General features: G+C 60.5%; 2 long non-coding RNA genes across 4 annotated transcripts; one reads left to right on the forward strand and one right to left on the reverse strand.

Annotated features, from left to right (window-relative positions):
- The first annotated feature begins 358 nt into the window (after nucleotides 1–358).
- On the forward strand, nucleotides 359–2137 carry LOC139825880 (uncharacterized). Its single transcript, XR_011736040.1, has 3 exons — nucleotides 359–503; nucleotides 801–1660; nucleotides 1959–2137. It is a non-coding gene; the product is annotated as an uncharacterized lncRNA (long non-coding RNA).
- A 325-nt stretch (nucleotides 2138–2462) lies between these two features.
- Nucleotides 2463–8700, reverse strand: LOC139825878 (uncharacterized). Of its 3 annotated transcripts, none has more exons than XR_011736038.1 (3): nucleotides 8395–8700; nucleotides 4103–4179; nucleotides 2463–3960 (listed from the first exon to the last, which is right to left on the reverse strand). It is a non-coding gene; the product is annotated as an uncharacterized lncRNA (long non-coding RNA). The 3 variants fall into 3 exon arrangements; XR_011736037.1 differs by lacking the exon at nucleotides 4103–4179 and having other exon boundaries at nucleotides 2463–2892; nucleotides 3720–3960; nucleotides 8395–8508; XR_011736036.1 differs by lacking the exon at nucleotides 4103–4179.
- Nucleotides 8701–11138: the final 2438 nt, after the last annotated feature.

Genomic DNA, 11138 nt, shown 5'->3' on the forward strand with positions numbered 1-11138 from the left:
GATGCAGAGGAGCCAGGTACTTGGGATTCCTGCAGAAGAAGAGCACTTTCTCCCGCGGGGCGGCTGAGACCGCAAAGCACCTCTGGCACCCAAGCCGTCACAGCAGCGTTGCTGCAGCAGAGCCGGGCGGGTGATGCTGCCCTTCCTGAGCAAGAAGGGGGACACAGAGTTGCAGTGAAACCCTGGTGACACTCAGAGGTCACCCCAGGGCCTGCTGAGCTCCTTCTCCCGGTTCTCCCCGTCCCCTGTGGTCCATCCAGAAGTGTTCTGGGGTCTGCGTGCTGGGATGCAGCACCCTCCGGGTGCGGGGCTGTTGTGTGAGAGTCTCCTCCTGTGCAGGAATCCAGCTCCCCCGAGTGCTCCTCAGACAGCTCCCCGAGCAGCGTGGAGTCAGACGAGTCCAGCTGGGACCTGCTGGAGATCAGGACCATTATGGAGGACTGGGAAGAGGCCGGAGAAGAGCCCCCCACAGTCCCTGAGGACAACAGCGTCCCCCCGAAGCGGTACGAGTGTGCCCGCTCCAGCCGAGCCCTGGGGCCGTGGGGGTGAGCCAGAGGTGGTGGGTACAGGGAGCCAACCCCCGAGCCACGGGGCTGCACAGGGCGCCCGGGGATTTCTGCAGCCACGGGAACGGGCTGGGTTAGACCCCACGGCAGGGGCCAGAGCAGGGGCTTGAAACCCCTCCTGCCTCCAGGGGGCTGTGGGGCAGAACGGGGCCGCATAGCTGTGGGGCTGAGTGTGGGAAGAGGCAGGACGGTCCCAGCTGCAGAGTCAGGGAGACTTTGTCCTTGCTGTTGCAGGAGCCTTTCCCCACGGACAGACCGGGCCCTGCGGGAGGTGGTGACCTGCATCCTGGGGCAGGTGGCCCGCAAGAGGAGAGGGAAGAGGGATGAGCAGCTGGATCTGCAGGACAAGCTCCAGTGGTAAATCTCTCCGGACACGGGCAGTGCTTCCTCTCCCGCAGTCCCTTCCTCCTGCTCCCCGCAGCCCCGCGGGAGAGAGCCGCTTCTCCTGGCACCGGCCTCTCGGCAGAGCCGCTCCTGCGGCCGCGGCTGGCGCCCAGCTGGGAGCCCGGCTGGAGCGCGCTCCTGTGCTCACACCGCCTCCTCCCGCTGTGTGTCTGCAGCGAGCTGGCCGTGCTGCGCTGGGAACGGTCGGGGAAAGAGGCAGGCAGCAGCCAACACCTGCGGGAAGCTGCACCCCAGGCTGCACCCCCTGCCAAGGCGGGGGAGAGGAGGGCAGGACCGGTACGTCCCCAAGGCTTGATGTGGTGGCGTTTGTAATGGCGACGGCGCAACGGTGCGGCCAGGCTGGTCTGGGACAGCAAGCAGCCGGGTTGCTTTCAGCCCCGCGCTCCCTTGGCTCAGGGGTCGTTGCAGAAAGGCTCTGCAGTCGGGACCGTGAGCAAAGCAGGGCTGATGGAGAGGCTGAAAAGAAGGGGCAGGAGGGAGGGGGGGCGCTGAAATCCCCCCAGCCCCTGCCAGGGACACCAACACTGCCTGCTGCTGCATTGCCGTGGTCCTGCAGGCGCAGCCCCGCGCGTGCACGGAGGAGGAAACACGCAAGCTCTGGGAGTCCTTGTGCAGCAAGATAGAGCAGAAGCGCAGCAGTGGCACCGCCAAAGGCCTGGAAAAAAGAGCCAGAGCAATGGGAGGCCCAGGTACCGCAGGCCGTGAAAAACAACTGGGGAAAGAGCATTCCCAGTTGAGTGTTTGCCTTTTGGAGTGCTCGCCTCTGAAAAAGGGGCTGTGGGCCAGCTTCAGGCCAGAGCTGGGCAAAGAGGGTGTTTTCCTGACAGCCCTGGGGGCACGGAGAGCAGCAGGGTGGGACTGCACCCCAGGGACCTGGACCTGCTCTCTCCAGACAGCAGCAGATCCCACCACAGGTGTCCTGACCAGACTTGTTGCTCTGCACCTCTGTGCATACAAGACTACAGAGCTTTGTACTCAACTCCGCAGCTCTGGAGAGCGGATCTGCTCCACGTCGGCCAGTGCCAGGAGACCGTCTCAGGCGCTGAGGCTCGCGAGAGAGACGTCCAGCAAGAGCCTTCTCCGGCGTGACGAGCGCCAGTGCCGGCCAGGCTGCTGGCACCAGCTCTTGCCCCCATCAGTAAAGCCCCCCCTGCAAACCGCTGGGTCTCACGCTGTGGGTGTTTCCTTGGTGGCTGTGAGGCTGCGCTGGGCAGTGGGTGAGCGCTGGGGGGGCAGGGAAAGGCCTGCAGGGAGAGGGCTGGAGCTCCGGCCCTGCTCCAAGGGCAGCCCTCCCCAAGGCTCTGCTGGACCCGCTCGGCTGCGGCCCCGCTCTTGGTGCCCCTGCACCTTGTGGCCCTGGCACTGAGCCTGCTGCAGCTGCACATCCCGGACAGGAGGGGAGGAGGAGGAGGAGGAGGAGGAGGAGGAGGATGTGAAAAATGCAGTTGTGATTTGTGCTAATGTCAGCAATCAGAACACAGAACCACGGGCACAGTTCCATGCGGTGCTTTATTCCAGCGCTGGGAAACCAGGGGTTCGCACCCAAAGCTTCCAACAGCTGATTCAGACCATACCTTATTATACAAGTCAGTCACATACATATTCATTACACCCCTGACAACCATTAGAATATTCCACACCTGTAATAACACAAACTTTCTATCTAAAAGATGCTACAATTATCAGTTATTTTCTACGGTACCAACTTTAAAAGAATATATCGTAAATCTATGTCCACCTTAAGAATAAGGCTCGGTTACAGTTACCTGCCTTGTAAGAATATACCATAAATCTATGTCAGCTTTAAGAACAGAGTTTGGTTACTGATTACAAGAGTTCTATGGCTACAGGGCTGGTTGCCATCCTAATATTAATCCAACTGTAAGAGATCCAGCGATATTCAGGGAAGACCCATCCTGTCCTGTTCCATGGAACAAAACCTCTTGTCAGGTTGATTCCTCTCAGCCGCAGGCCCTGCCGGCCGCCCTCACGCATCCCGGGGGCGCCGGGGGCTCCCGCCCCGCGTTGCCCCGCACGCAGCGCTCCCACAAGGCCCCGCACACCGAGGGAGCGGGGGGAGGAGGCGGCTGCGGGGGGATTCGAACTCGGCACCCGGAGCACAGGGGGGGCGGGGGGGGAGGAGAGGGACGGAGCCCGCTCGGCTCCCGGGAGGCCGCGCGGTGCAGGGGCGGAGGGGGCGTGGCCAAGGAGAGGGGGGCGGGGTGATGGGGGGGCGTGGCCACGCAGCGGGATCGCCCGGACGCCTGGGTCCTCTCTCCCGAACTCCTGGGTCCCTTGGGGCACTCCTGGGTCCCCCCCCAACTACTGGGTCCTTAGGGGTACCCCTGGGTCCCCTTTCCCGAACTCCTGGGTCCCCTCTCCAGGACTCCTGGGTCCCTTTCCCAAATTCCTGGGTCCCTCCCCAACTACTGGGTCCTTAGGGGTACTCCTGGGTCCCTCCTGAACTAAATCCCCACCTGAACTCCTGGGTCCTCTCTCCCGAACTCCTGGGTCCCCTTTCCTGAACGCCTGGGTCCCTTTCCCGAACTCCTGGGTCCCTTTCCCGAACTCCTGGGTCCCTCCTGACCTGAATCCCCGCCTGAACTCCTGGGTCCCTTTCCCGGACGCCTGGGTCCTCTCTCCAGGACTCCTGGGTCCTCTCTCCCAAACTCCTGGGTCCGCATTCCTGAAAACCTGGGTCCCTCCTGAACTGAATCCCCGCCACTGGAGTGCAGCCATCAGACTCACAGAACAGTTTGGGTTGGAAGGGACCTTCACAGTTCATGCAGTCCAACCTCTGCCATGAGCAGGGACATCTTCACCCAGATCAGGTTGCAGCTGGTAGAAATGATGACCTTTCAGAGCGTGCTGGTGGTACTTTGTCCCTTGTGCCCTGCCCTGATGTGCAGAGGAGACAGAAGGGACACTGGGAAGCTTTGGGGAAGACCCCCCGTATGCTGAGGTGTTGCGTCTCCTTCCTCTTCAGCCTCTAAAAGGTATGTGGTAAAGAGCAGAGCTGGAACCGGGGGTTCCCATCATTTGGGATAAACCCTAAAAACTCATTAATCATTTTGGTTGGAAAAGACCCTCAAGATCATGGAACCCCACCATAACCCACCCCTGGCACTGACCCATATCCCTGAGACCCTTGTCTAAGGCTTGACAGGAGCTCCAGCGCAGTTGTCTGCAGCCAGTGACGGCGAGAAACCTAAAATAGGACATGGGAGAATTTGCATGGGAGCGTTCACCACGCGGAAATATCTCTGCCTTGGGAGGGCTGAGATTGAGTGGGTTGGAGGTTCTTTTTGTTTTCAAGGATGTGATCAAAATCACATGAAATGACACACAACGAAGGGTAGGCACAGGCTGGGACTGACACCGGAGCCTCAGCACCGCGTTTTATCCTTCATGGAGAAAGGGAACCAGGCTAAATCAGCCAGTTGGAGGCCAAAACAAGCGGCTCCTTTGGCTGTTCTGGGACGGGAGATGCAGGCAGGGCCACCAGTGTGGGGTCTGTCCTGGAGCTGCAAGGGTGGGATGCGGGACGAGGCAGCCAGAGCTGCATCCACACAAGGAGGCACAAACATCTGCCATTTCCATGTTGGTTTTAGGAGGGTTAATATATGTGATGGTGATTTTTGACCCACACATCGCCTGGGTTGGCATCACCAGCCACAGGTTGGGTTTTAGCATCGTTCTAAAATGCTGGAGGGAGCAGGGTGGGACTGAGGCAGCACTGGTGACAGAGGGACAGAGCCCCTGGGGTCCATGTCTGTCTTGTGCCAGACAACCCAGAGTTGGACTCGGTTCTCTGGGGAGCCCCAGGAGAGCAGAGCAGAGGGGGAGCATCCCCTCCCTCCACCTGCTGGTGATGTGGCCCAGAAGACACTTGGCTTTCTGGGTGCGAGTGCACATTGCCAGCTTATGTCCCTTTTGTCACCCACCAGCCCTTCTCCACAGGGTTGCTATCCATCCATCCATCCATCCATCCATCCATCCATCCATCCATCCATCCATCCTCCCCCAGTCTGTGCTGGTACTGGGTATTGCCCTGACCCAGGTGCAGGACCTTGCACTTGGCCTGGTTGAATTTCATGAGGTTCACATAGACCCCCCAGCCTGTCCAGGTCCCTCTGGATGCCACCCCTTCCCTCCAGCGCATCGACGACACCACTCAGCTTGGTGGAAAAGCAGAACTGAAGTGTCCTGGGTGATGCAGAGGCCAGGGAAATGTGCCTGGCTTTAGCTCTCTGCCAAGAACACCTGGGGAAACCCTTTGAAATGCTTCAGCCACTTTAGCAGAGAAAAATAACACCCCCACACAGCTGCCAGGCTTTCACTGCTCACGCAGGGACAAAGGACAGCGCGGGGACAGCACAGCGCTCACTCTGGAGCTCGCCGGCTCTGACACCCGTGCCTGTTTGGGAGAAATCTCAATGGGAAAGATTTTGTGCTCTGGGATTCAGGTCATCTGAAGAACACCAGCAAGGAGAACGACTGCCAAAACCTGCACAACGATGTGACCAACTCCAGCTCCCCTGGGGAAGGAGGCGGCTGGTGCTTGTCCCAGCCCAGCCATGCCATGGGCGACCCAGAGCGGATGACAGCAAAGCCTCTTTCCAGGCTCTATTTGCTGTGAGACCGTGGGGCAGGGTCCCATCCAGGGGGAACACGGGGAGCACATCCTGCCCGAGCTCTCACAGGCCGCTCTGCTGCACGGGGAGCAGAGGAAGGGACAGAGGGGTCTGGGTGGCCCCAGAGGAGCTTGGAGCAGAGCAGGGGGCACAGAAACCCAGGGAGGGTCTTGGAGACGGGTCCAGAGAGGATCCAAGTGTATATGGGGAGGGGGAAAGCGATGGGACGGTGCAGGGGGTGTCACACAGGGTGGGAGTGAGCATGCAGGGACCAGAGCCAAGCTGAAGGTGCTTGGTGGGGATAGAGGTGATTGAGCAGGGGACAGGAGCAAAGTCCTGCGGAGGGCAACGGAGCTGGAGGGGACTTGGAGGGGTAAAGAGGAATGGGGGAGACCCAGGAAAGAATCTGGGGCATGGGGGGTGTGAGGGGGAAGCACAGGAGCTGTGATATTTGGGATCAGAGGAACTGGAGAGAGGATGCAGAGGGGAAGAGGGATGGGGAGAACCTAGAGTGCACAGAGAGGGGGGCAGAATGGGTGCCCCCGGGGTGGGGGGAAGGCTGGTTTGCCAGTCATTGCCCCCCAAATGAGCTGGGGCTGCAGGTGGTCCCAGCACCCCCACCCTGGGCAGCAAAGGGGGACCATGGCAGCAGCAGCAGGTCCCACTGCACATCCAGCATCCATCAGGGGGAAATAAAACACCTAAGTGGGGGCAGATAAAGCAGGAAACCCCCAAAGTGGGCACAGGGAACAGAGCTGAGCACAACACATCCCAGCACTGGGGCTGCTGGGCTTAAATTGGTGTCCAGGAGCATGGGGGTGCAGGTGAGGATGCTCAGGGTGATAAAGGCATCAGAGTGGGGATGCCTGTGGGAGGGGGTGGTGGGGGCTCTGAGGTGCTTGGGTATGTGTGTGTGTCCCCAGCCCTGCAGGGGACAGGGGGACAAGCACAGCCCTGTGACACACACGTAGTGGCTGCTGCTGGGTGTCACGGTGTGGGGACCCAGGATCACCCCAACATGCTGCCCTGGGCTGGGGCCAGGCGGGTGCTCCCCCAAACTGTCAGCACCCACTCCTGGGCACCGCCCACTGGCTGCAACCCCCTGGGCAGGCACAGCGGTGCTGGGCTGTACTGGGACCTGTTGGTTCACAGCAGGATTTGGGGGGGGCCCAGGAAGAGTAGTCGGGCACCCCACCCTGTGCTGAGCTGGATCCATCCACCAGCACCACGTGGAGGACATTGGGGTGCAGGGGGGTAGGGAGGGGGTATGCAGGGTGAAGGGGCAGTATAGTGGGGTACAGGACAGGACAGTGGGTGTGGCAGGGTGCAAACCCCCCTCTCTCCCCCTCCCTCCTTCATCATGGAAGGAGTAGACACATCTCCCTCTCTCTCTGCTACAGCTTCTTTTGTTTGGCCCCAGAGCCCCTGGCCAGGGCCGTTAGGAGAAGGGAGCGCCGAGGTGCCAGGGAGCCGCTGGGCGCCCGCAGCCAGCGTGGGGGATGTTTGGAGGCTTCAGGGGCACCCACAGCCAGAGTGGGGGTGCAGAGAAGCTTCTGGAATGCCCACAGTCAGATGTGATCAGCCAATAAAAAATGGGACTCTCGTCAAGACTCCGCCCATTTGTCGCGGGTCTCTCGCAGCACGAGCGAGATGCTGCCGCTGAGAGCCCCCCCGGGATGGAGACTCCGCTGCCTTGCCGCCGCGGGTGTGAGTGAAACTGCCCATCGCAGGATTGCGAGTGTATTATAAATTTAGCCTCGCAGAATCGCGAGTGTGCACTTTCCGTACTCACTACAGCACGTGTATCTCTTCAAAATAACCCCACACCGTGTTCAGGCAAGTGCGGACTCCTCCCGGACTCAGGGACGGCTCCGGCATTGTTTTGGTGAAGCCACGTGCATGCACTCTGTGCACCGCCTGTCGTATTGGTTGCTGCCCCTTCATAATTTTCCTCAACTGGTAGCCGAACCTGTATTCAAGTCACTTTTGGATGCTAAAACCCTGTTTCTCACCGGTTTAACAGAAGTTGTTTTGGACCCTGTTGTCCCTTAAACGAACCTGGGGTGCCTCCGGGACACCCCCCTTTCCATATTGATCCCCAGGAATGAGTCCCCCTCAGTCTCCTCTTCTCCAGCTCCAGAGCCCCAGCTCCCTCAGCCTTTCCTCACACGGGAGATGCTCCACTCCCTCCAGCATCTTGGTGCCTGTGCTGGACTCTCTCCAGCAGTTCCCTGTCCTTCTGGAACTGAGGGGCCACAACTGGACACAATATTCCAGGTGTGGTCTCCCCAGGGCAGAGCAGAGGGGCAGGAGAACCTCTCTGACCTACTGACCACCCCCTTCTAACCCACCCCAGGTACCATTGGCCTTCCTGGCCACAAGGGCCCAGTGCTGGCTCATGGTCACCCTGCTGTCCCCAGGACCCCCAGGTCCCTTTCCCCTTCGCTGCTCTCCAACAGGTCCTTCCCCAGCTTAGACTGGAACCTGGGCTTGTTCCTGCCCAGGTGCAAGCGTCTACCAGTGCTGCCCAGCGCTGATGAAATAAAGAATGCCGCCGAACAGCGGCATTGCCTCTGCTGTTCACTCCACCTCTTCGCTGCCAGAGAGTTCCCGCTTTCTCCAGAGCCCAAGAGACGAGGCCGAGAGAGCCCGGGAAGAGCCGGAGCCACCCCCGCCTCCCCGAGCCGGCCACGCCAGGAATTCAGCCGCCCGAGCGCTCTCCCCGCCACGCCCCAAGCGGCTCCCGCTGCCCGCGCAGGGGAACCGGGGCTTCTCGGCCCGGGACTCACCGGCCGTGCCGAACGCCCGCCCGCTCCGGACGCCGCTCAGCGCCGCGCTCGGCAGGGGCACCGCCATGCTGCGCGCCGCCCGCACTGGAAGGGCCCCGTTCCCATAGCGACGGGGGCCGCGCCGCGCGGAGTCCGGCCTGGAAGGCCCCGCAGCCGTAGCAACGGGTCTGTCTACCGCAGCGCCGGGCTGGGAATGCCCCCCTGCCCTAGCAACGGGGCTGTTTAGCGCGGAGCCTGCCTAGAAACGTCCCCGCAGCCCCGCGGGACGGGCTCTGCCCTCCCCGGGAACCCCTCCCCATCGCCGGCCTTGCTGCTCCGACCGGGCAGAGCCCGCGGAAGGCACCGGAGAGGCCCCGCTGTCACCCCGGGGTACCCGGACGGGAGGTGAAGCCCAGCACAAGAACCAGGGGTTTTTCAGAAATCGGCCCGAAAAGGAAAAGCTGCAGTTGCCTGTGGGCTGTGGAACATCCTGGGGGTGCTGGGGAACCGCAGTGCAGAGTCACAGAGCCACAGAATCCCAGCCTGGTGGGGCTGAAGGGGCCTCTGCAGACCCCCAGTCCAACCCCTGCTCACGGGGGGGTCACAGAGCAGATCACACAGGGAAATGCGCGGGGAGGAAAACACAGCCTGGACCCTTCACTTGGCATCGTTGTGTTCTGGAACATGGCCTTTAAAAACCAGAAGAACATCCCAGAGCAACCTCCAGACCTAAGGACCTGGGGCAACTGATTTCTGCCCTCAAATTCTGGCTTCGTCCTTCCAGGTCAAACTGGCAGTTTCTCCAACCACCGCGTGTGGTTTTTCGGCTCCAGAGAAGGACGAGGATTTCCTTCCCAGCTCCATCAGCAAAGCAGTGCCACACGCGGATTCGTGTGCACAAACTGCCACAGGAACGTTCTTGTCCCCAGGTTCCCTGTATCAGAGTCTCAGGCGTTTGCATTTTAAAAAGATACTTGAATTATAAGACAAAATACAACTTAAAAGGTACAGCAAAGAAAAGTCCAGACTGGGGGCCTCTCAGGGGGAGGGAACACAAGGCGAAAGAGACTTGGGCTTTTAAACCCAAAGCGGCCAGAGGAGGAGCAGGTCCCGCAGCAGCAGCAGGAGCAGCTGGAGCAGCAGCAGCAGCGTCTGCATCAGGGAGGTGTCTCCTCACCCTCCCCACTGGGCCTGGGGCCACAGTGCCCAAGCCCTGAAGCTTTTCTGACAGCTTCTCTCCCTCCCTTTCTCCCAGAGACCGCGCAGCAGCGACTGAGCACGGCTCACCAGAGGAGACGGCGTGAACAGCCCCGCCAGGAGCTGCCCAACCACCCTGTGACACCGCTGACCGCAGCCCAGGACCTCGGTGCCCCGACCGAGGGTCTCTCCAGCACCCTGGGTGAGGCTTCCACGAGCTGCGGGTGGGAAGGGACTCGCCAGGGGAAACTGCGCTTGTACCAGTGTCTCCAGAGGCTTGGGATGCTCCTGGGGGCTGGTTTAGTGTTCCTGTATGTAAAACTCAGGTGTGAATTGGCCTCCGCGTCCTCTGCAGGGGCTCAGCGGAGCTCTCTGAGCCAGGGCAGTGCCTTGCTCGTCTCCCTGAGATCCCCAGGCAGAGCCCTCAGCCCTGCTGCGCTGTGCAGAGGAGCTGCTCCTGGGCAGAGCTGTCTCTCTGCAGCGCTGCCGCTTGCCAGGAGCTCCCTGTGTCCCAGGAGCCCAGCCCAGCTCAGCAGCACGGGAGCAGCCCAAGGCGCTTTAATGACCCCTCTGGTGGGTCTGGTGCTGAGTCCATGGACCTCAAACCCTCAGGGGAACCTGATGAAACCTCTCAAGAAGTCAGATTCAAACTCCAAAGTTTCTTGCAATGTTAATGAGTCCCACTGAGGGACACTACTGAGGAACTGACCCCATGGTCCGGTTACAGAAGAAAACGGGATGCAGTGACAACAGGTCAGGAAAAGCAAGGTGAAGTTCTCTTAGATGCTGAGTAAACCTGGATGTGTTTCATTAACCAAAGGGACAAGCCCTGACCCCCAGCCCTGGGAAGGCAGATCCTGTTCCTCCCACATTGCTCAGGGCCCTTCCTGGACAGTGTGATGTGGGGCTGTGCAAGGCCAAGGGCAGGACCATGGTCCCACACCTCCCAGGTTCCTGGCTGGGGACAAGGAGGCCATGAGGCCCCTGTGCTGGAAGGACAAGGTGTCTCCTCACAGGCATCAGAGGTGCAGACAACAGCCATAGCCAAGGGGAGAAGGAGCTCATGTCTGTTGGGGCTTTCAGCCTCTTTACATCCCTTGATCATCTCCACCACAGCCTGTCCTGTGCTGTGGCATCCCCTGCACCTCTTTCCCTGCAGGCTGCAGACATCCCCCCTGCTGCCCCACCTTGCTCTTGTCTGAGCATCTTCCTCCCTTTGCTGAGATCTCTCCATCCTCCCCAGCTGTTCCTTGGAGCACAAAGCCTTGGGCTGATGCAGACTCCCTCTGCTGACCTGCTCCACCACAGCACTGCCCTTCCAGTCACATTCCTTTCTGCTCATCTCCAGCCTGGACCTCCCCAGCTGCACTTTGTGCCATTATTTCTTTCTCATGCTCTTTCCCACTACGCAGAAAACCTCCACCACCTCTGAAACCACCCTTCAAGCACTCTCAGGCTACTCCTGCACTGCTGCAGCCTCCCCAGCGCTGCTGGGCCAAAGCAGCCCAGGTCCCTCAGCATCCCACACCATGTGCACAAGGTGCTGAACCTGCCTTGGCACAGCCCTG

Source organism: Patagioenas fasciata, chromosome 29, assembly GCF_037038585.1.
Source record: "Patagioenas fasciata isolate bPatFas1 chromosome 29, bPatFas1.hap1, whole genome shotgun sequence".
Taxonomy (NCBI): domain Eukaryota; kingdom Metazoa; phylum Chordata; class Aves; order Columbiformes; family Columbidae; genus Patagioenas; species Patagioenas fasciata.